The sequence below is a fragment of the Falco cherrug genome, chromosome Z (assembly GCF_023634085.1).
Source record: "Falco cherrug isolate bFalChe1 chromosome Z, bFalChe1.pri, whole genome shotgun sequence".
NCBI lineage: Eukaryota > Metazoa > Chordata > Aves > Falconiformes > Falconidae > Falco > Falco cherrug.
In genome coordinates, this window is record NC_073720.1 from 23,888,007 (window position 1) to 23,913,071 (window position 25,065).

The 25,065-nt window shown below is 39.0% G+C and overlaps 1 protein-coding gene across 6 annotated transcripts in view; it reads left to right on the forward strand.

Annotated features, from left to right (window-relative positions):
* Window positions 1-25,065, forward strand: part of ERBIN (erbb2 interacting protein) — a 122,769-nt gene that overhangs the window by 14,092 nt on the left and 83,612 nt on the right. The window contains exon 3 of one of the 6 annotated variants that reach the window (XM_055699050.1): window positions 10,161-10,273. The exons of the other annotated variants lie outside the window; for them this stretch is intronic. The gene's annotated coding sequence lies outside the window, so the exon portion shown is untranslated. The remainder of the gene's footprint in view (window positions 1-10,160; window positions 10,274-25,065) is intronic. 6 annotated transcript variants of the gene reach the window in all.

Below are 25,065 nucleotides of genomic sequence, written 5' to 3' on the forward strand. Positions count from 1 at the left end.
AGCTCCAAATACTGCAGGATTTTATTATGATAAAGAAACAAGCCCAGGGCAGAGTGGGTTTTGTTTTGTATTGTTCCTTGTTTGCAAAGGATTCCCCCTAGTTGGAAGGCAAAGATACTAAAAATTGCATTGACAAAAAAATCCATGTCTTTCTAGAAGCTGCATTTCCATCTGGTCAGTTTCTAACTAATATTTTGCATGATTTTTCTTATCTGAAATAATTTTAAAGCATTGATTTTATAGCTTTCTTAAACGCAGAAGAATGAATTATGTATCTTTAAAGCAATTCTTCTTGTTCTTTCTGAATGTTGTTCTTTTTTTCTTTTCCATCAGTATGATTAGGCATACAGTTAAAAATTAACTTCAGTGAATTGTTAATGTGATGTCCTTATTGTTCTGTCTTGTGTAAGGAGTGGTAAGTCTCTGAAAGAGGAGAGAGACAAGCATTTTCTTTTTGTAGCTGTGGAAGGCATGGATGAAATGCTTAATAAAGAAGCTTCATCTGGAGCCTGGCTGTAACAGAGGCAACACCACCATCATTTCTATGCGCTTTTTTTTTTGGTGATAGTAAGAGCTCAGTTGTGAAGCAAAGGTAGAAGCTTGATACGCTTCTGTCACCTGGATTGAAAGAGGAGACGCTGGTGTTTCTTTTTTTTGTTCTAAATTCTACCTTTCCAGCTCCCTGAAATTTTTAGCTGTCCCATGGTAATGATACTACCAGCTAAGGATGTGCTCATCTGCTAAGAAATGAGGCATACAGTCCAATACAACTACTGGTTGTTTCTCTCTAGATCTGCATCAGCTGGGTTCTCATGTGCTTTTGTATTTGTTCTGGCTGTCCACCTGTCTTCCCTGATTGTGATGTGTGTTGGCTTGTTTGGTTTCAGCCTTCTTTGACATGTGAGAAAATCTGTAGAAACATGTTCAGGTATACAAGCACTTTTGTCCTTCTCGGCTTTTACTCTTCTGCGAGGTGAGGTGTTTATCTTCACAACTTATTCCAATGTTTCTACTCATCTCCCAGATAATTGGTGGCTACAGCACTGCTCTGTAGCTATTGAATTGTAGGAAGTACCAGAAATAGTAGTGCGAAGAAATGTTCCATCAGGCCTGTGTTTTCATTCCGTCGTTTTGCGTTTTTAAAATGTAGTTCTAGTGTGCCATAGCAAGTATCTGTTATCTGTGTGTGTCCCCCTCCTCCCCCTGCTTAGAGGTATCTGCTATTTCTCTAGAGTCTGGCCTGGTTTGCTGTCATTTTCATTGTGAAATAGCAAGTTAAAAACTTACTCCTAGTTCAGTTCTTGTCATCACTAGTAACAAGCATTCATTTTTACATGGACTTGGAAATCAGTTCACACATAGGTGTTCAGGTTGCGCTTGCTGTTATTGTGTTAATCAGTTCCACAAAACCCGTAACACAAGGTTGGGTTTTGCTGCTCAGAACCTGTAAATGATGACAAATTGCAGTATACTTGCAACAGATATAATATGTTGTCTTTTCTCACTGTTTGACCAGCTTTAACTGTCATCAAGGCTGTTGCCATTTCTAGTTTTAATAGACAAGGAAGGCTATGGAGTCTGCTGATTTTTTTATTTTTATTTTTTTTTTGCTCTTTGGAGTTCATTCCAAATTTTCTGCTAACATCTTTCTGTGGTGTTGATAGCATTGTAGAACCAACTTTATGGATTTACCCAGTATAACTTCTGTTACCCGTCCTTTAAACAGTTATATTGATTTTTTTTTAAAGGTGTATTGCAACTTAATTCTACTCTGTGATTTAATTAATATACATGGCATATATTTGTTGGGACTTAGAAAAGCATATTGGTTGTTACACTTTGTGTAATCCTTGTGTTTTCTCCCTGAACATGCCCTTTCTCCTTGGGCTCCCCAAGACATTGATAATGTTGACTTGGGAGCAGACCAGAAGACAGCATCCATGGAAGGATTTTTTTTTAATTAAAAAAGAGCTCTTTCCATTTCTTCCTATCAGGATTTACTGTTAAGTGTGATTTTCAGGTACATGATGTGGGTGGGTCTTAGTTCATCAGTTAATAGGAGAGGCAGTAAAATAGGAATTTGGATGAGAAGCTTGTGTGCATGCAGAGATTGGTTTTGTCCATATCAGTTATTAGCCTTGCTTTAAATCCAGACAGCTACAGCCTAACACAAACTGTCTGGCTACGTGGACTTCATGGGGGAGAAAATTGTCTTTCCTGTTAAGATTGGAAGTAGGGTACATTCTGATCTTAAGTATTGGGCATCACCTGCTGTAAAGTGGCAGCTTCTGATGCCATAGGAGGCTTGAGGTGCATCTTGTGTGTCTTCAGTTGCTTTTTAAGAGCACTGGGGCAGGTAAAAGTTGCATCTGGGAGATCAGTGGCACTGTTGTGTATTTCAAACCTCAGTTTTTCTTTTTACGAATCTGTTCAGTATTCAGGGTTTGAATTACAGGTTGATATTCACTGTAATATTAAAGTTAAAAATTGTAGAAAAATACTCAATTAGCCCCAGCTGAACAAATAAAACTCTTTATCATGAGCACTTCTTGACAGGGGCACCTTCTTGTATTGGTCACTTCGTAATTTAGGAGGGGTTTTCCTTTGGTTAAAAGAAAGTAAGTGTAAGTAAATTTTTAACTTATGTTGGGGATGGTGGTCTGTTTTGTATACTTTAGTTTCATTCCCTCAAGCCTTTTATAAATGTAAAGCATTGCTTTGTAGGCAAGTAGTTGACTTTTTATTGTAAAAAGTATGCAACACTTGTTTGTGGAAGGGTGTCTTGCAGTTAAAAAGACCACATCCTGTAAACACTTCTTTCAGTTCTGAACTCGGAGTGTAGAACATGATCTGCTAATATAGTCACTCTCTGGAACAGGCGTCCTCAAACTGTTTAACCAGGGGTCCGGCGCGCGGCTGCAGTGGCAGGCAGTCATGTGCGGCTGCTTGGTTTCCCCCCCCGGCCCCCAGCGGGGGGGGGGCAGGGGGGTCTGTAAATACCGGGGGCGGATTGAGGACCCTGGGGGCCGTATCCAGCCCGTGGGCTGTAGTTTGAGGACCCCTGGTCTGGACTATAACTATTTACTGACCTGACTGACTTGTTACTTCTTGGTTGCCTGTTGATTTTGACATGATAATTTTTCTTTTTTAAGTTACTCCTCCTTGTCCCCTCCCTGAACTGCTTGTCTTCACTGGTTGATTCTGTCAGGGAAAAACCCACCAAAATGATGAATCCAAGGCAGACTGAATTATAAAATGGGACCCACATGAATGAATGCTCACAACAGCACATGCTGGTAGCAAAATTCAAATATGCTTGCGTTACGTTTCTTGATACATCTTTTTCATGCTAAGAAAAATACTGGTAATAATGAAGTTACCACCTTCACTTTAAAGGAGTCTTAATTTAGAAAGCCTGTACTGAATGTATAGTCTTACATTCTGCTGCATCTCCTCTGACAGTAGGCAGTACGCTTCCTCTTTCCTTCCTGTGCGGGTCCTTTGCTTCGTATCTGAAGAGGTGGTATTGAAGGTCAGTAGTTGATGAGCAAGCTTATCTAATTAGAAAAAAATTCCCCTGATACCTTGCAGGTTTAGGCTTTTTGGGTCTGTTACTAATTGGACTCATGGCATGGTTATGCAAATCCTAGACATAATAAAAGGCAGGTATGATGGGAAAGCAGGGCTTACTCTTAGCAGTCTGTAGTTTGAATTAAGCACAATGGGAATTCACTTGTCTTTTGATTTCCAGTTGCTGGTTTGGAATAGTCTTTCACTTGGTCACGGTAAATGTAAATGTTGGTCTTCATCATCACTGATTTGATCCTCAATAATCCTTCCTTAAAAGTCAGAAGTTTGTTAAAATCTGGAATACTTGCTCAGTTATATCTCTTTTGGGGCAGATTTAGCCTACCATCTCCTATCTTTCCTGCTTTTTTGCCATATGCTGGTTGACTTTCTAGACCAGGGGTCCTCAAACTACGGCCTGTGGGCTGGATATGGCCCCCCAGGGTCCTCAATCGGGCCCCCGGTGTTTACAGACCCCCCCCAGCCCCTTCTGCTGGGTGTTGGGGGGGGAAACCAAGCAGCCGCAGATGACTGCCTGCCACTGCATCCGCGCCGGCCCCCTGGTTAAACAGTTTGAGGACGCTTGTTCTAGACTTTGGTCAGTAGGCTGGGAACTTCATGCCTGTCTGTAAAGTGGTTGGTAATTGCTGCAGGGGTGGAGAGTAACTTAACAGCAGTAAGAATTGAAATTGTAAAAGGAGAAGCAGCAATGAAGGTCTTATGAAAGCTACTTTGCAGAGGACTTACTCTTGAGACTAGAAATTTCTGGTGGCTGTATGTGTTTCGTTGTCTGGAGGGATCTCTTGATTGACATCTGTAGGTTAACAGTATTTTATTGTGGGATGCTCTGCTTTCAAATTAGGCCCCAAGGCTAGTGTTGTTATCAAAATCTTGGAATGAAGAACTTATCGACACCAATGTGATGTAGGTAAGCAGACATGTCTTCATTAACGGTCAGGTGTGTGAGTGAGTTTTCTCACAATCAACGCACACCAAGTTTCAAAGTCAGACACCATATATAGAACTTATTCATGCATATTCATTAAGTATTCATGCATAATCATGCTGTTTCCCCAAAATCATTAACATATTCTCCTCCCATATCCGATTCTGCACAGTAAAGGTTAGAAAGGTCCAGAAATGGGTCTGGGGTACGATTTGGGTAGGTGGTATATGAGTCGGTGGTCACAATCTCCCCCTGCCGGAATTACCTTTTACTAAAGTTCACGGTTTCTTGGCAGGTAACTACAAGCTGTTCCAGTCGACCCTTCCCAGTTCCCATTAATCCTATATTCTGACATTTCAATACACTTTCTACATACGGAAGACTAGTTAACTACAAAGAAACCTTTCAAACCCTAAATTTATTACCTAAGTTTTAAACACTGATTCTAGCCCATTCTTCTGGCCTTGATACAAGACTGTACAAAGGATTTCATAACAGCTTTTACTGTGCAACTATAAATTTCATTAAAATATATTTCTTATCCCTCTATATTTCTATTAAAATTATTTTATAAAATAAAATAGTCATCAATCTTAACTTATTAACAAATCTGTAACAGTGTGAGTGGACAACTGACAGGTGATGGGCAGTCAGTATGATTAGTAAACAAGTTCATATGTATTATCACTGGTAGAATGATGGACTCGGAAATGCCTGTCACTGGTAGTGTGGGATGCCATTACTGTATTTTACTTTTTTTCTCAGATGGGCAATGTAGAGGAATTAAAAGTGCAACATAATTTAGGGAAAGAATAGAAAGCATTTGGCTTCATCATTCTAAAACCTTGTGGGAATTTGCCACCCAGGTGTGAAGGTGCTGTGCGACCATAGTGTGGAGCCATGTATAGTAGTCTCACTTGGCTGTCCTGCACTCATGCAGTGCAGGCAGCAAAGCTTCTGATATTTCTCTCCTTTCTCTCAGAAGAGCCAAGCCCATACAGTAGGGAGGAGGTGACATTGACGGGATTGAGGTAAACAGAAACACATTTTTCCTGTGTTGGTGCCAGCTTTTTAAGAGACACTGATACTGTGCTTATCTCTGCTTCTCTGGAGAGGCTAGAGCGGAGTGATGTGGGAAAGCACTCATGAGCTTTTGTCCCTTTTCTAACAGAAGGCAGGAAAAGTATCCCAGTTCCTGTTGTCCCACATAAAATTAGTTTCCTGATATCTGACTTTTTAATGTTGTTCCCTGCAACACATTTCTTAGAGCCACTACATGAGAAACATTTAGGTTCATTTTTGTGGACTTTTTCCTTCTTCAGTCAGGCCGATGTTAGCAACAATTACTTCTGCAAGAGAGCTTAGCTGGATGCTGTTTGCTTACTGGAACAGTAACATGTCTGGTGGATAGTTTTGAAAATATCCTTAAGCAGATAAGATATTTTTTATGCCAGTAGATGTCTGTTTGTATGTCCTGCTATTTAATCTGCAAAATAACTATGTATCTTCTGATTGATAAGTATTTCCTATAGCACATCAGAGGAAACACTGATTGCTGGAAGGTAATTTCTGTTGCTAGGATGGAAACAAAGCTCAGCAGAATATATGAAGTCCCAAAATATTTTGAATGTTATGTTTGAGATAGAAAAACTAACACGTAAGTTTTCAAATTACGTAGTAACAAGGATTAACCTGTGCAGGATTTGGAGATAGTGAATTCTTTCCTTTATGTAGTTTCAGAATGGTTGTCTTCTGCACACTTGAGAGGAACTACTGTAATGATACTAAATTCCCTGGGACTGAAATTTTGTCTTGGGAAAGTAAGATTTCGTTTCCCAAGACAAAATGTGCTGCAGAGTCTTTTTCTTTTTCCTTCCCCTACCACTCAGATTCAAAATATCCTAGGATTTTTCTTCACAAATACATTCACAGTCTAGTTAGGAATTACAAAATGAAATGTCTGTTGACCTTGCAAATGAGCATGAAAAAATTTTACATTTTTTCATGTTTCCTTCATGGGTCTACTTCATTTGTGAGAGTCTATATGTAATAGGAATTTAGAGCATTGCAAATAGGAATTGGCTCTGAAGCTGAGGGTGTGTATATCTTTTTTTGGCATAACTTCATATTTGTGTTCATCCCTCCCCATCTGAGTGAGTATGTGATTGAAATATCATGATCTGTATTAACTTTTTCTGTTTTTAAAGGTCTTTCTGCTGTGTTTTTCCCACTTAAATAATGAAGTAGTGTTTGTTTGTTTGCGTTTTTTTGATACTCTAGTCATGTCTGTTTTGGAAGTCAGTCCCTTTTGAGGGACTGGAGTCTAGTTTCAGTGCATCTGTCATGTCTTAAAACACTGGGCAGAAAAGGTTCATGAAAGATAACTGTAGATATTTTTGAATTTTTTTATTCTGCTGTATGATTAGAATACAAATTGGACACTGCTGTTGGGGTATATGTGTATCTATTTATATCTATGTATCTTGAAATAAAAGGGAAAAATAGATATTTTAAGGTCCCTTAATTTTAAGATACAAAATAGAAATTACTCTCTTTGCGAAGATGATACATTTTTTGGTATCAAACCTGATACTTGGATATGAACTGCGAGTCTTGCATGCTAAAATTTCAGCCAATGGTGAGGCTGGGCTTGGTGAGATTAACATACACAGCTAAAGTGTGTTCCTTTCTTCCCCTCCCCTCAAGTCATTCATCTGGAGAATTTAGGATCCAGTGTCAAATTCATGTGTTCAAGTTGTGTAAAAACAAGTCCAGCTACAAAATGGAAAGTACTTAAGCTCACAAAATACCTGCAAGTTGATGCTCTCTCCTGTCAATCACCTTGCTTCCAGCTATCTTCCAGCAAAATTTCATATAGCTAGGTAGACCCTAACCTTTCGTGTCATAGGGTTATTGAAAAAGAAGGAACAACAGTTACAGAGGCCTAGAAACCAGAGTACAATGAGAAAATGTTCTTCTGGATTTTAATTCACAACTTTTTTTGAAAGGCAACATGATTTTCTCAGGTGTGGTAGCAAAGTAAAATCCTAGTTGATTGTTCTCATAATTGTCTTTGCAGCCACAAAAATACTGTCAGATGTTGTCTGCAAGGGAAGGTTTTGTGCAACAAAAATTCAACAGCACAAATTGTCTAGTTCTGAAAAGTCCTGGTTGTTCACAATTCTCTGAAATGAATTTATAACTCAAATGTAATATGGGTGTTTTTTCATACAATGACCTGCTCATCAGGGGTTTGAGTTGGAATGGGTTCTTGATGTTAATTAGGTAACACGTGTTTTAATTAAAAAATTGGGAGTATGTGATAATGAAAAAGCTAGAAGTAGACCGTAGCCATAGTTATACTTAATTTCCAAGTTATCATGTTGTGGGGAGAACTTGTGTTAGGGGAAGAAGTGCCAGAGCAAGTGATCTTTCTTTTAAGATGAGTAAAATGCTTATTTTCGTGTTCCTCCTCAACTCTTTAACTTTTGGGTCTAGCTTAACACTTGAGCACATGTAGCATGTAAGCCAGGGTAGTCAATCTTTTATTAGTGGAAAAAAATTACTAAATTTTTTACTTAGTACCAAGAAGGTGGTTAATGTTCTTGGGAAATGCATTGCAGTTGCCAGTGGAGTTAAACTGTCTTTGTAACTTTTGTAACAACATCTTATCAACAGTGGCAGAGAACAGAGAATGAAGGAGTGTTCCAGTCCTCTGTCTCAGTCCTTAGATAATGCATAGATAATGATCTTTTATGTAATGATAAGTACAATCGTCCATTGTTTGTATAGCCCTACAGTTACTGTATTCTTTCTCTTGCTACCTGGGATAGAGTGGAAGGGTCAGTGATTGAAGCAGTAATGGAGGGTGCTGCAGAATTCAAGACTCGGATCTATCGAGTTGTCGTAGACCTGAACACATAATCTGGAGGAGTCAGTATGTTCAATAGTCCACTGTCTATCTGTAAGGATGCCCCTTACATCTCAAATTGAACTGAAAATCCACCCTGTGGGAGACGGCAGGGTAAGGGAGAGGGAAGGGAGAGCTTTTCTTAGTTAGGAGCCGGGAAAGCTGTTGCAGTCTTTACATCACAGAACAGCAGTTCCTAAGTGGGGTGTGTATAAAGGGAGTTGCTGGACAGAAACATGATTTAATAGAATACTTATATTTATATATTTTTAGTCATGCAAAAATTTTGGCTGTAGGTGGGAAAGCAGTAGGAGAATTGCAGAAGGAAAGTTCCAGAGCCACCACTATAAGGGAGAGCAACCCAATTTTTTTATTCCTGAGCAAGCCAGGAAAGCAGCAATACAATCATCAACCCTGGCATCCTTCAGAGTTTCTAGCTGTGCTGGCCATTGCACCATGGGGAGTGGATATTAGCAATGTTTTGGAAAAGGTAGCTGAGATCTGTTGAACAGTTGTATTAGTATGGAGGTTTTAGAGTTTGTTAAATCTCAGAGTGTTCAGGAAGTGGCAAAACCAGTTATTTTAATGATGATTCTGTTGCTGCTATCTTAGAAACTTTAGGAATCATGAAACACCGTTTTGCAAATGTATATTGAATGCTTTATGAAAAACAGTATGCTAATCAGGATCTGATATCCTGAAGAATCTGTGTTTCAGAAAAGATTCTAGTTTTCAGCTTAGAAACCTAGATGTATTAGACACTTTTTTAATATATATATATATTTTTTTTTTAGTGGGATATATTTGCTGTGTAAAAGCAGATGACAAGGCCATTTTTCTGTCATTTATCATCTTCTCTTTCTTACGTATTTTGGCACCTTACTTGAACTGGCTTCAACAAATTTTGTCAAGATGAGGCTATGGGTGTGCTCCATGTGCATCTTAGACTTACTGCATTATTCCGGCCTACTAGCCAGGACCACATAATAAAACTTTGTATCCTGAACATTCAGAGTATATGGCAATACTCTACAAAAGCTCATCAGACAGAACAAGCTTCTCAGTAATAGATCCAACTACTTGTAAGCAACTGTCTCTGTTCCTGCCAATGGCTGTGGCTGCAGACTTTCAGTAAAAACTAAATGAAAGGCAGCTGGCAGGTCCAATTAAAATAATTACAGCTTTTTTAAAGCCTCATCTATTGCAAAGAGATGTATTTCCCCATGAGGGCTGTGGAAGTATTAGTGGCAGTGTGGGTGGTACAGATTCTCTTTCAGAGAATGTGCTTGAGACTCAGCGGAACAGCAGTATTTGATGAGGAAGTGGAGGTCCTGCACCTGACTTCTTATTAGTTTTGGTTACATTTTGTTAACCTGATAACTGCATGAAAACTCCATTCATACGAGTTAACAAGAAAGGGAGCTGTTTTGAGCTCAGGCTTGCTAGCAATGCATATGTTTTGGTTTTGCCTGCCGTGGAAGGAGATTATAATAATTTCTACCTTTTTTGTGTTTTGGCACACTGCTTTCTCTGTTTGCGTGACTTTGAGACTTGGCAGAGGACAAAAATGAGTAATGGCAGAATGGTGGTTGTGGTGTTAAGTTACAAGTTACCACTTCTGTGTCTTGTGTTTAACTGGTGTAAAACAAAGTTGGTGTGTGGATTTGAAACTTAGTTTTTGTGCAAGGCCCCTTTATACCTGTCATCTTGAAAACACTTCTTAATTCTTTTTCACAGATGCATGTGGATGGTTTAGTAAACTGTTCTGCATTTTGGTGAATCTGTGGCCCAAGCTGAGAAACTGATTCAGACTCCCTACAGTGTGAATCGGCAGTAGTGGAGTGTTTCGGGTAGGTGATTGTCCAGATATGTTGAAGGAGATAAGGGAAAGAAATATTTTGGGTGAACTTCCTGTTTGAGTTACTCGACAACGTATTTCTCACACTCATAGGTGTAAGGACGAAAACCTTCTGTTTTACCTGCTGAATTTGTATTACCATAGCTTGTAGGGAAGATGAGTAAGAACTGTGAATTGTGGTTGTGTTGGGTCAGTAAGTGCTAGTGGGTGGTCGCTGCAGTGGCATGGTCTGTCATGCTTGGGCCACAGAACATGCTCTGTGTGTGTCTGTAGCTGTACCATGTTGATACAGCTCTGTGAGCATTTGTGGAGAGGCGAACCTGGCTTCCTTGCTTCTGCTATAATTTTCTGCATTATTTGTTTACTTTGAGTGCTACATAAGGTATGCAAGGTAGTAACCGGTTTTATGGTGATGTATTCAGGTAGCTCTGTGCAAAAAATAAAAGCAGTTTCAAACACGCACTTCTGCCCCAAGTAGTAACTTAAATGCTATTATCCTATGTAGAGAAAGGTCAATATGATAATTGATAATTGATACATGATAAATGATAATACAGGGGTTTTTTGTTATGGTGTTTTTTTGTTTGTTTGTGCTGGGAGGGGTGGCTTTGGGGTTTTTTTTCAGTTGCAAACCCCTAGTGTTTGTGTTCTGTGTGCTTGTTACATTGTTAGTGGTATGTTTTGGGGTAGGTGAGAATGAAGGGCGTGTGTTTTGGTGTGTGTGGGGTTTTTTGTGTGTGTTTTTGTTAAAAATTGGTTTTAATCCTGTAACTCAACAGTAAATACAAATAGTTCCTTGTAAAAAAATTACAGCTACAATATAACCAGAATAATGTAGCATTTATTTTGGTAAGTATATACCATATTGAAGTGCCATAAAAATCTTCAGTAGAACACTGTGTGTTTCAATCTTAATATACTGAAGCAGGATCTCCGGTAGGTAGGGTAGGTTTGAGGTTAATACACTGTCTTAATCCTAATTGGGACCATTGAGCAAACATGTTTTTCACTCTGTTCTCTCCATCTTTTGCTGTGATTCAAGAATGTAGGTAGAATACACTTGCAAATATCTGTAACTACCCACAAAAAATGTTTGACTTCTGAGAGGGGAAATATTTTAATAGCAAAAGTACTGTTTTAAATGCTTAAGGGTGTTGTAGAAATGATGTGCTTGGAAATGCAGATGTCTTAACCAAATTTAAATTAGGAGCCATTATGAAAAGGTAGTATAAGTATTGGACCTTCTGCTTAAAAAATAATTTGCAGGGAAAGAGTGGATTTTTATAAAAAAGGTAGTAAAGAGAACAGGCGAAACTATTTTGAGGAGCAGTTTGGTTTTTTGAGAGGGAAATCCTAATTTTATTTGAAGTGCTGAATATTCTGTGTGAGGGCTGCAGAATTATTGTTTCTGTAAATTCTTGGTTACAGAAAATGGTATAAAGTGCCATTTTTCTCTGTTAAACTTCCGAGATGTCTTTCACAGTTATCTGACAAGTGAGTTATACTGTAAAGAAATCATCACAAAAGAGGAACAATTTTATCATGTGAATAGGCGGAGACTTCTAATAAGCTATTACTGTCTTGTTTACTGCCAAGCTAACAATAACAAAGCAGGGAGTTCAGGCAACAGTGCACAGCTTGGATTTAGAAGAGGTCCTTTCCTTTGTTATGCTATTTATATTGTTCAATAACATTCCCTATATGTGTAAGGGAACAGGCTTATACAAGTTTGAATGTTAAGAATAATTTTGTGCTGAATTAGAATCTTGTATTCTAGTTTCACTGTGGATCTGCTTGAATCTGCTTGTTTTCATATTGAAATGTTTAAGTCTTACTGAGATAATTCAAATGGAATGATTAATCCAAAGTTTATTTTTTGTTGCTGTGCAGTTGTTTGTTCTTATTTTATGTCTAGTCCCCTTTTCACTCCTAACTGTTGGTTCATTAGCAGACTTGATTAATGAGCCTTTATTGGGAGAAGGTCTTTACTAGCTAGGAATAGCAGGATTGGGAAGCAAATTCTGGCTTTGCAATAGGCTTGTGGCTGCAGGCAGATCTTAGATAGTTGAATTGTAAAGCATGCTATGATGAAGTATTTACTAGTTCTCTTGTGATACGTACTGTAACTGTTCCTGGCATTTTGTGATCCTCTTAGAGGCTTCTTAACGCCAATTGAGTGTGTGTTCTACAGCTTCTCAAAGTTTTGTAATGAGTAAAGTTTCTGGAAAAGGTGCTGTAATTTGTCAGGCTGCTAAATCCATGAGTGCACTGCTAAATGCTTAGGTCAAATGTGAAGGTAACCTATCGATGTGTATTTGCAGGTACTGAAATACATGGTTAACATACAGACCATAAATGAGTTCTTACTTGTGTATAGCTGCCATACATGAAAAACTTAAGACCAGAGGTTAAACATGAAAATTTGTCAGATTTTTCCCTTTTTTTTTTCTTTTGTAATCCAGAGTCCACCTAATAGATGAATTTGACAGCTCCCTAAAATCTTCACTTATACAGAATGTTGCAACTTCTTTTGAAATGGAGTATATTTGATCTTCTGACTATGCTATAAGGATGCAGTTCTGAAGCTGTGTGTAATAGAAATTAGTTAAGGAAAATCCTGTTTCATTGTCTTGCCATCAAGACTTCCATCTCAATAAAGAAATCAACATTAGTCAGAGAGGGCCCCCTGTATCCCATCCCTTCAGTATTCTTGTGGTTCCATTATTTCAATAGGTTTTGGACATACTCCAGGCTTCTTACATAAGCTCTGGTTTGCATATTTACTCAGTGAACCCTCATAACTTGCTGATTCATTTCTCCTTGTAGCAATAAATGCTGGTCCAAATCTCCCCTCTATTGACAAGTTCTGGCATGAAGTGCCTGCTTAAACATATCTCAGGTGGTTCAGATTTGAAGGTTAATCCAGTCAGCAGCAGATCTGTGTTTATCTTGGCAATGCAATTCGGGAACTCTGTTCTGTCAGCCTGGTGTTCCCTGTAATGCAGAAGAGGTATGGACAAGCTGTCTTGATAGGTGAAATGATTCTCAAGCCCATGGCCATTTCAACATTAAAATATCTTAGATTGCTCTGCTGAATGTTATTTTAGTTTAAGAATTTATGAAGGGTAGTAGTTAGTTTGTGACTTAATGTGTGCACTGCAAGTCTGTCTGAAAACAAGGTTAGATTATCAGAAGGTTGGCTTGTATGGTAAACTTCCTGGTTGTCACATGGCCAGAATTGGATATTCTAAGGAAAACAGTGTTTACCCTCACTGCATCTAGGCAAATTTGTTTAATACTATGCAAAGGCTGGGTGTTGGGAAACTCCCTCTTTAATTGCATAAGCAGCTCCTGAATCCTATTTGTCAATTCAGCAACTAGGAAATAAAATTATTACACAGTACCATAAATGTGTGTGGTGGTTTCAGAGGAAATGCATGTGGAGAATACTTTTTTAAATAGCGTGGTGCATTCTGCCTTCCTCTTCCTCTTTCCTTTCTTGTGTTGTTTTCCAGCTACATTGTTCAATCAATACATAATTAAATGCTAACTAATGTGTGCAAGCAAACTTCCTTTTGACAGTTGTCCTTGAAGGTCTTGGCCAATGCAGTTTGCTGGTTCAAGAATGTCAGTGTCTCTTCCTTCAGTTAAGATATGGCTTCCCTGTCACTCACAGACCTCACTGTTTCCTCCTTTTCTTTTGTTTGTTGTTTTCCCCCCCCCTACACCCCCAGATGTTTTCCCTAATGATGTAGTTGTGTCCGTTATAATATGAAACTGTTTTCCTAGTGATGAGAAGAAATGATGACAAGGCAGAAATGCCTAGTAGAATGCTTTACTTCCAGTGATGCCTTAAGCAGAACTGGGGAGAAGCTGTAGTGGATATGCCATAGTTTGTTTTTCTGCCAAAATACTTTCTTTTCTATGAAGTACAAATTGTATACATTTACAAATTAAATTGTGCAAGTTTATATGGAGTACAGATTTCTTCCAGTACTGTTACTGTCTCTGGAGGACCGTATAACAGTGGTGTGGAGAGCTGCACAAGTAGAAGTCTACAACAGTATGAGGAAATACTGGCTGTCGTTAAAGAGCGGAAAATGGAGCAGGCTAGTTTGCATTTAGCCAGCCTGCAGCAAGCTCAGGCCAAAGAAGCCTTGTACACAGAAAGCAAAAAGAATGAATTGCTTTTGATTTGTAGTGAAGGGGTAGTATGGGATGAGTGCTGTGTATTTAGGAATATCCCATTGCCATCAAATTGTTATCCTGCAGATTTCATGTCCATAGAGTTCTTTAGCCAATCCAAATTCTCATTCTGGGGGAATTTACACCAGGACAGTTGGAAGACAATAATGTATGAATGGTCCACAGTGTTTCTGGAGATCCCAGTGGTTTGACAGTTCTCCTGTACAATGAGTACAAAAGCAGATGATAAGAGTGAACTTGCTGACTAGGTAAATGGTACAAAGGGGGTGAGGTTTCTTATTATGAAGCAGTAGCTTTTTTTTAGGGCAAAAAGACATGAGAGATTTTTCTCCAAAGAAACTGACTTGAAGTGATTATCACTTACGAAGGAGAGGCAAATAGAATAGCTAATAAAACATGCAGAAAGAGGAAAACCTTTATTCTAATACAAAACTAAGATATTGAAAATACCACTCACCAAGGACTGATGAAAAATTCGGAAGTTCTTCATAAAGAAGTGTTAGATACTCACTTTGGAGGAGGAAAAAAAGCTTATGGTTGGTCTGTTTAGTATCACTGGCCCTTGGTAGGAATGGTTTGATGGTTAAAATAGCTGCCTGTAATATAGGAAGGGCAAAGTCAGGGAAAATGATAGTGCTATTTTGATTGCTAGCTTTACCTATTTACCTATGTAAATTTTTGACATGTGACAACTGAAAAACCCTAATGCTTATTAACTGGTATTCACTTTGGTAAGCTACAGCATAAATAGCTTGCTATAAACCATTAAATTGCATTCACGTGCAAGATGACTAACTCAAGTACAGGAAAATTAATTGAGGTGGTCTCATGCTGCTAATATTGAAATGTTCATTAAAAAAGGTGATGGATGCAATATTCTTAGAAGCCAGTGTAGAAGGAGGATTTGGAGTTGCACCTGACATTAAAAGGTGCACAGTAACTCTATCATGTATTTCAAACCTCTTTGGTTTTGATAAAGTATAAATTTCTATGAATTTATTTTGGTTGTATGTAATAAATTCTGCTTTACATAAATAATATATGTATATTAAATTTATATGACATATAAAAAGTTTGTATTTGTTTGTTTGTTTTTCAAAAAAACACTTGGAAGTCATTCACAGAAACACAGAATGGCCAGGGATGGAAGGGACCTCTGGAGATCACCTAGTCCAACCCCCTGCTAAAGCAGGTTCACCTAGACTGGGTCGCACAGAATCACATCCAGGCGGGTTTTGAGTGTGTCCAGAGAAGGAGACTCCACAGCCTCTCTGGGAGGCCTGTTCCAGGGCACGGTCACCCTCAAGATAAAGACATTATGCCTCATATTCAGGTGGAACTTCCTGTGTTGCAGTTTGTGCCCGTTGCCCCATGTCCTGTCACTGGGCACCACTGAAAAAAGCCTGGCCCCAGCCTCTTCACACTCGCCCTTAAGATATTTGTAGACATTGATAAGATCCCCTCCCAGTCTCCTCTTCTCCAGGCTAAGCAGGCCCAGGTCCCTCAGCCTTTCCTCAGAAGGGAGATGGCTCCAGCCCCCTCACCATCTCTGTAGCCCTCTGCTAGACGCTCTCCAGTAGTTGTTCCCTGTCCCTCTTGAACTGGGGAGCCCAGAATTGGACACAGCACTCCAAATACGGCCTCACCAGGGCAGAGCAGAGGGGGAGGATCACCTCCCTCGACCTGCTGGCCACGCTCCTCCTGATCCCCCCACGATCCCACTGGCCGCCTTGGCCACCAGGACACACTGCTGGCTCATGGGCACCTTGCTGTGCTCCAGCACTCCCAGGCCCTTCTCCGCAGAGCTGCCTTCCAGCAGGTCAGCCCCAGCCTGTGCTGGTGCGTGGGGTTGTTCCTCCCCAGCTGCAGGACCCTACACTTGCCTCTGCTGAACTTCATCAGGTTCCTCCCCACCCAACTCTCCAGCCTATCTAGGTCTTGCTGAATGGCAGTGCAGCCTTCTGGGGTTATCATTCAGCAAAATCATCGGTATAGAAATTCTTTTTCTACTTCAGTTGTAAAGGGAAAATTAGTTAAAGGATGTTTTACCAGATGCTTGGAAAACAAGAGATCTAGAACAGAATAATGTCAGTGGTGAAATGTGCCCACCTGTTTATTAAATGAAGAGAAAAAATCTACAGCGATGAACTAAGTGTTAGAAGCCGAAGACCGCAAAAGTGGGGGATGCAGGAGGTCCACTTAAATGTATTGGATGCTAACGTTAAGACCACTAAGGTGCTTGAGATAAAGTGTAGCAACCATTTGTTTCTAATATACTGAAGAGATATGTTTCAGTTGCTTGGCAAAATAGGAGAATTTCATGATTGAGAAAACTAATTAGTTGGTGATCAAACGGACTCCTTTGTAGGCTTGTTCAACAGACAAGTGGCTCACACTTTAGATTTCTTGATCACTCAGGAAATTATTGGATTATGCTCCTGTAATTAATTTGGTTTAATCTGGTTTTAGTTTAGAAGACTCTCATCTTCTCCAGTGTATCACGTGAAATGATATTTTATTCTTATGCTCCCTTACTCTTCCCCTTGAACTAGTTGCATATGTGAGAATGGAGTACTCTTTATCTTTTGCATGTAGATGTTGGTGTTTGAGGATGTGAAACTGCTTGATCTGCCTGTCATTCTTGGCAGGATGAAGAAGCATCTGTGGTCTTTTTGCTGGTACCGGGCCATTCTCTTGCTCAACGTAGGTGCTTATGTGGTTGCTCGTGGTCCTTCATTCCTTCCCTACCTTTTGTGTTACAATGCAGACTTCAAGTAAAAAGTATTTCAACTTATTCTACATCTTTTTTCACAGTTACAAATGTGTTTGTTTATTTAGGAGCTGAAAGACCTCCCTTCTAATCCAGAGGAGGAGCTCTGATAGTATAAACCTGCTGGAGTGGTCCAGAGTAGGGCCATGAAGGGGGTCAGGGGGCTGGAGCACCTCTCCTGTGAGAACAGCCTGAGAGAGCTGGGGTTGTTCTGCCTGGAGAACAGAAGGCTCTGAAGAGCCGCCATAGCAGCTGTCCAGTACTTAAAAGGTGCCTGCAGGAAGGATGGGGAGGGACTCTTATCAGGGAGTGGCGTGAGGGGTAATGATACTGAACTGAAAGAAGGTAGATTTATATAGATATTAGGAAGAAACTATTTACTGTGAGGGTGGTGAGATGTTGAAACAGGTTGTCTAGAGAAGTTGTGGATGCCACCTCCTAGACTGGATGTAGCTTGGAGCAACCTGGTCTGGTGGAAGCTGTCCCTGCCCATGGCAGGGGTGTTGGGACTAGATCATCTTTAGGGAGTTGGAACTAGGTGATACTTACAGTCCCTTCCAACCCAAACCATTTTGCAATTAGGCATGAAGGTAGTTTCTACAGCTGTAATGAGCTAATGAGAACACAAAGGGGGGAAAAAACACCTTCTGTCAGATATCAAGGAAATTGCTCGAAAACTGCCTTATTTTGTTGCTTTTAGCACATATCAAAGCAGAATTGCGGTCAGATTCCTGCAGTTCATTCTTCTGCTGGTTATACTGGAAGACAGTCAGGACTTAGTGTATTTCTCCTCCTGGATTTTATGTTCTTTCTACACTTCATGTATATTTTTGCTTGCTGCTATTTGGGACAGTAAAGAATTTTATATATCTGTGTGGGGATGCTGTCAAATGTTGTTTTGAAAAGTTGATGGTGGTGATAGAAGCTAACTTTTATTGACTGAATAGGAGTCTCCGTGTTGATTTTGAATAAGTAGTTTGGAAAAATAATCGAGAGTAAGCTGCTTATCTAATAGAAAAGGGGGAGAACAGGGGTACTTAAACCAGCAACATTAGCACTATCCTAGAAATTATTTTTGTAGTAAGTGGTGTAAGTTTGTGTGGTTAAGGTTTTGTGGTTAAGGTTTTGTTTTGGGTGTTTGGGGAGCGGGGAGAGGTGTGACTACAGGAACTCAAGGCAGAAACAACTGCTGAGTTGTGGGTCAGAGTAATGGGCAGGATACTGGTGATTTCCATAGAAGTAATCAAAGCAAGTGATAATAACAGTTGTTGCTGGTGTTTATAAGTTCTGGTTTTATATGTACTGAATTTAAGTAGTCCGTGCCCAGAGGTGCTCATCATGTGGAGCTTTCCTGTGAGATGGAAGAGTGTTAGGGATATTGTAGTGTTAGACAGGTGGGGGAAGCGACTCAGGGTAGGAAAGAACATTCTGAAAAAAGAGGAAGAAGCGCAAGAGCGGGGAGGAATGAGCTAACCAACAGCACAAGAAATCACAGTGGAATGAATGAGGCAGCAAAAGGGATGACTCTTCAGGGGCTCTCACCATTATTGAGGGCTTGCACTGGAGGGATCACCTGTAGAACAGTACCAGGTCTCTGAGAAACCTTGAACTGATAGGAGATGTTAACGCCCAACCAAGATTTTTTTTTTTCACTTTTTTGTATGTCTGTCTGTATTTTCCTTTTTATTCCCATACCTCTTTAAGAGAGGAAATTTTGATCGAGAGTAAAGACTTCTTTTTTAAATTTCCCTCCTTTTGAAGCACGTCAGCTTTAGTTTTCTTTCATGTGCATTTAAAGCAAACAATAATCAATTTGGAGATATAGATGAGGTTCCTATAGGGAGCGATCACCCAGGCATTCTTAAATCGAGCAGGATTTATGTTTCAGAGTCAGTCTTAAACTAGTGGGTATCAAATTAATTGGTTAACCTGTATCTCAGTGTATGGTCTTTTGGGTTTAGATACTGGCCTGCCAGGTCTGTCTGAGGCTGGTGAGAATGTTTCTTTTTAACTGAAGTGCTAATAGTGCTACTACTGTCTAACTGCTAGCTCTCATTATGTTCTCTATTTTTATATATCATGCTGTTAAAATTTATTCTCATCCCAATCTCTTATTGGTGTGTACACCAGACAACTATTAACTTCAAATGTGTTATATTCTAGATTTGTGTAGTTGTATGGGAAAACTGGGCTCTGTGTGTTGCCATAGAGCGCATGCATTAAAGCTGTGTTGAATGATTTTATCCGTGACATTATCAGACTGTCTCAGTTCTGATCCCTTAAGGGTATTAAAATGAAAGCTGGTATCTAGAATGGAATTAGTCCATTAATCTCACTACTGATCTTTGCTACTGAGATTTTTCCATAGTAAGAAAAATCTTAGTGCTTTTTCAGCTGTAAATAAAGATGACATGTTAAAAGTCAACATGTTGGAAAAGGTTGATTTTTATTTTTATTTTTTTAGTTTCAATGTCTTACTGTTAGATAGATTATTACGAAGATGTCATGTAATGCGGTTTAGTAAATGTCCATTTTTCCTCACTTAAGAATTTAGAATTCAGTTGTGTAAGGTAAACAGGTGATTTGCTTTATTGCTATGAAAGCTTTAAATATAGAGTTGATTGTTTTGTCAGGATCTTACATTGTTCCAGAAGATCTGGAAGGTCTAGAAGAATTTATTTTAGATTAGATTAAACAGATATCAGGTTGTTTTTAGGGCTCGCATCTAATTGTTTCCTTCTTCACTCAGATGTGAGAATGGAGCTGTATCTAAAAACCAAAAACCTTCAGTTCTTGGCTATAAGATTTAATAAAGCATTTCACGTTACTGGAAGATACTGTGAACAGGAATGGGCAACTTCAGTAAAAAAGATTTTGGAAGATGGATACATACAATCTTCAAAATGCATTTTGAGGCATGCAATTTGGTAGCATTTCTATCAATATGTGAAGGGCATGTTCCTTCAGGTAGTATATTTCTCCAAGACAGCCCTTCAAAGAATGAGAAATTAGGATTGAAGAGAAACCTACTGGTGATTTGCAGACTACTCACAGTTGTATGTGTATGTTACACTTACACTCTGTTAGTTTAGATTGTTTAATAAAAAGCCATTAAGAACTGAGGCAAAACAACCCTTGCTATAACCTCATTATCAGAGGGAACACAGCAAACTTGTATCCCGTCCTTTTCCAGACACTGCCTGTCTTCTACCCAGGGTTTTGAACAAATGTGTTCTTGTGTTTTCAGGTTCAGATGCTATCTCTGCATTGGTTGCTTCAAGTTCCCTCTGCAGCGGGTTTTTGTTTAGACAGAAAAAACCAGGAATGTTTTCCAATCAGTTTAATTTGGCATATGTTTCCTTAAATTTTCTTGTGAGCTAGGGATTAATTACCTTGCAGCTCTGTGGTTTCAAATGACAAAATCTTATTAACTTAATGAACTGTTTGCCTTCTAGTTCAGGTAGTTTATGATCCTGGATTATTTTTGTGTTAGGATTGTTATCCTGTTACACGTGAGATCCCCCCCCTGGATTTTTGCTAGCTTCATTCCATCCATGAAACAAATCACTCCTAGAATAGTATTTATGGGTGTCAGTTAGCTTGCAACAGGGGTTTTGGTAGCTTTAAGTTATATGGTAAAAGGTGTCAATCTGCTCCTTCGTCATTGATCCTCATAGTGAGGAGATCTGACAGAAAGCCAAGGCTTAGTGTTTAGAAATTGGCCTAAACTGTGAGATTAAGCAGCAACATTAGTCTTTTCAGGAGTAATGTGATAATGTCATGGAGAAGCGGATCATACTTCAGTGGCAGATGGCGCATGCCTGTGTGAAGTGTAACAGAGTAAAAATACATTTTGGTTTGATGTTGTATGTGTTTAGTCACAATCAGTAGCTGTTGTGGTTAGTTACAAATTTAGTATCGATTCAAACAGGAAACTTCAATTTCCAGTAAGACACCTGTTCAATTGTTCATAGCTTACTAAAAAGTTTTAATACCGGACACTTGAGACACTTAGTACTTGCCTTGAGTATGTCACTGTTTCAGATCAGTGCATTTTTAAAAATTGGCAACTAATTCTGCTTTGTTCCTCCTCCACACTGTCTAATTCCTGATTATTTCTCCTAATATCTTCCTTTGTTATTGGTTATAAAGAACATTCAAGACATTAAAGAATTGATCTTTATAATGTTTGTATGGGGTGAGTTAATGATACAGTGTTATGATAGTTGATGTACACAATGATCGGCAGTTGAAACTATAAAAAGTACTGAGTTCTTTTTTTTTTTTTCTTTAAATGCATTCAAACGATCAATAACACCCTAATATTGTGTATCTTTTGGTATGTTAAGAGCATAGCTGAGGTTAATTTCATTCGTAGCTGTGAATGTTTAGCAATTTCACAAGCAAATTCTCAGATTGCTAATTGTATCTGTAATCAAACTGGTCAGTGATGTCTCCTAATTCAACTCTGTATAGCAGTGAGGAACAAAATAAATGCAGAAGGAAGTAAAAAGTTCATAATAGCAATTGTTAATTAGAAAGTTATGCCTGTACACATGTTGGGGGAAAATGACAACTAAAAACAGATTTAAGCATTGCTTGACTAGCACTGCTTACCCTTGCCCTGGAAGGAAAGGGAACTCAGGAGTTTACATACCTTAACAATGACTTGGCTGGTAGAATGAGATCTATAATTAAGTATACAATTAGAGCAATTGTTTGCTGTTAGTTTCTGCTGGTTTTGAAACAATTTTAATTTGAACTCTCCATTGTGTTATAAAATTGTGTTTCTAAAATATGGGAAATCTAGAAGATTCATCCAGTTCCTAATACCAATTTTCTAGCCTATTTCAGACAACTACTAGGTGGTTACTGGTTCTAACAATTTAGTATTTTATGTATAATTTGATTAATTCAAATATAAAACTTCAGCTGGTTAGCAGCTCAGACTGTGGTTGCAGAATCTCTTGAACTAGTCGGTAGCAATAAAAAGCCACAGACACAAGACAAATCCATGCATTCAGAGTGCCGCAAACATTCACAGAATCTCCAGAATTTGCACTCTGATTTCTGTCTGTGCCTAGGTTTCTGCTGCAGCATGTATCCACAGCTTTCTGTATTTTAATAATGTGATGCAGCTCTAGGATTCAGTTTTGTGCATAAGCTGTGCCATAACTGACAAAATGTCTGCCATGGTATATCAGGAGTGTATCTGCCTGCCTAGGTTTTAAATGGAGAGAAGATACCACCTTTATTGTTCTTATTAATGGGATATAAGTAATAGGCTGTTCATCTGGGGTGTTGGAAACCTATACTTAATGTTGTCCAAGAGGACTTGAGTATCAGGTCATTTGTATTTTAGGACTGGAGTCCACACTCTGTGACAATCTTGGGGTTTTTCAGATGGGTGACTCATCCTGGGACTTGTCCGATAAAGTTTCACAAATTGCTATTTGAAAATTCAGTATACAGTTAAATATTGTGCCCAAAATCTTTGCCAAAGGTTCTTATTTCCTGTGCTTTCTCTTTCTTTCATGCTTGGTAGTCATACTTACTTCAGTATGTAGATCACTTCTGTCTTCCTCATACTAAGTAGTTAAGGGTTTATCTGTATTAGTGAGTCGACGTCTATTTAATGCCACATTTAGCCGATCACTCCTTGCTTACAGAAGTGTGGGTGTTGGGTGCCACCAGTATATGCCACATTTAGCCGATCACTCCTTGCTTACAGAAGTGTGGGTGTTGGGTGCCACCAGTATTTTATACACACCTATGGTCCCTGTAAGACATGATGCCGTATTTTTTAAGTACCGTGCAAATAAAATTGGGTATGTCCCTCCCTGAAGTATTTCAATGTCTAAAAAAAGAAGTGGGTGTGATGAAGTAGAGGAGGGAAAATGGTTTAAGTGACAAATGGCAGTAGGGAAAAGGACATAAGGGTCATGACAATAGCATCACACAAGTTAACCACCTATTTAATTTAGTCAAATGTGTCCTTTCTAGAAATGGGGCTATATATTCTGGTGTGCTTTTGTGTGTGTGACTGTTTCATGATTTTAATTACAAACCTTACTACTGGTTAAATTGGTATATTCCATCTCTTAAGTATTCTTATTCTCTTAGTCATTTGTTTCCCAAACCTTTCACATTCCTCCTCTTTCCCATCACCAGTCTGTCTTGTGCTTCTGTGAAAGAAGGCTGAGGTCTGAGCACATTTGCTGTGACTAACAATAATAGGCCTGAAAAAGTTCTGACCTAGGATCCATGTGCTGATGGGAAGCTCTTTAAGAATGGATGGGGGGGAAAAGGGTAAAAAGGAACCGGGTTGCATAGGAGCAAAGGGTGAGCACACCAGATCTAAATAGTTTTATAATGGGTTTGCTGTCTTGTTATCCTGAGTGCTCACATCACATTGTTTATGGTGCTAATTGGCCTCCTGATGTGACACAGGTATTTCCAGTCAGTCCCCTCTGAAGTTGTGAATTCTGTAGCAGCAGTGGGAATCTTGGAAATGGCTGAAGCTTGGATGAGAGTTGTCATAACTTACAAATAATAGGGGAGTTATTTGCTTTTTCTTTTTAATTCCTAGATTGAGTCAAGTTGGATTCTTTGTGTTACCACTAACAACAAAGCTTCCCCATGGTTAACTAGACCTTGGTGTGTAGCTTGGCACAGCTACTCAGTTCTGGTCAGTGAGTCAGCACAAACATCTCTGAGAGAAAGGTAACTAGGTAAGATATTGTGACAGTGCATGGAATGCAGACTATTGCTGTGCCGAAGTGTCCTGGTTTGGTGGTCCAGGAAGCCATGTCTCCTCGACTGAAGACCTCAGGTAGTTTTCTGTTCTGCATGGTTTTAAAGTTCAGATGCTGCTGTATGTGTACTTCAGAGACAAGAAACAGATCACTAAACGTGCTTGTTCAAGGATGTGTTCAAGGATGCCGGGTATACTAGTATTTCAAATACTTGGTTTTAAAACCTTCCTAAAATTTTTAATTTCTAGGTTTGGTTAAGTTTGGAGTATAAAATCATTATTGTGTTTTGCTTTTCTACGTTTTCATTCCTGGCTTGGTCTCTGGTTGTTTGACCTTACGCAATGGCATCACAGTAACAGAGCCAGTGAACATAAGTAAAGTCTTAAGCAGAATTATTAGCAACAGTATACAGTAACTATTTAATCCTCATATTTACTGTTCTGCAAAGCAACATTGGTTTTAAAAACTTAATAATTTGCAAGTCTGTGGACACTGGAACTACTTTAGTGAATGTATTTGTTACCTCCTGTAAAATAGAAATAATTTCCAATTAAATAGTGATTTCTCTAGTTTAATTTCTGTCTATTGCTATAAGCCATCTTGGTTCTATAAAGGGATTTTCCTGATACTTTTATTTTCACAGTAGGAAAGGATACTGGGAATACTGTGAGATGAAGCATTGTATATCATGAATTCATGAATGATTGAATCAGTGTTGGATTGTTCAGCTGCTTTAGTAAGACTTGGAAAAAGAATACCTCAAATAGCAATTATGTAGACTAGATAACTTGTTTCTGTGCCTCTGCTCTAGCAAAATTATCTCCATCGTTCATGAAGAGCACTAAATTTCAACTTTCTCCCCTGGAAATGTTTCCAAATAAGCCAACTGACATGCTTCCTTTTGCACATACTGACATTGACCTTAACTGAAAAGTAGCTTTTGACTTTGTTGGGTCTAATGTTGAAGTTGGCCCTAATTTGGTAGTGGTGTTGGTGGGTTGGACCATATGACCTGGAGAGTCATTCCAACCACCATCATTCTGCAGTCCTAAT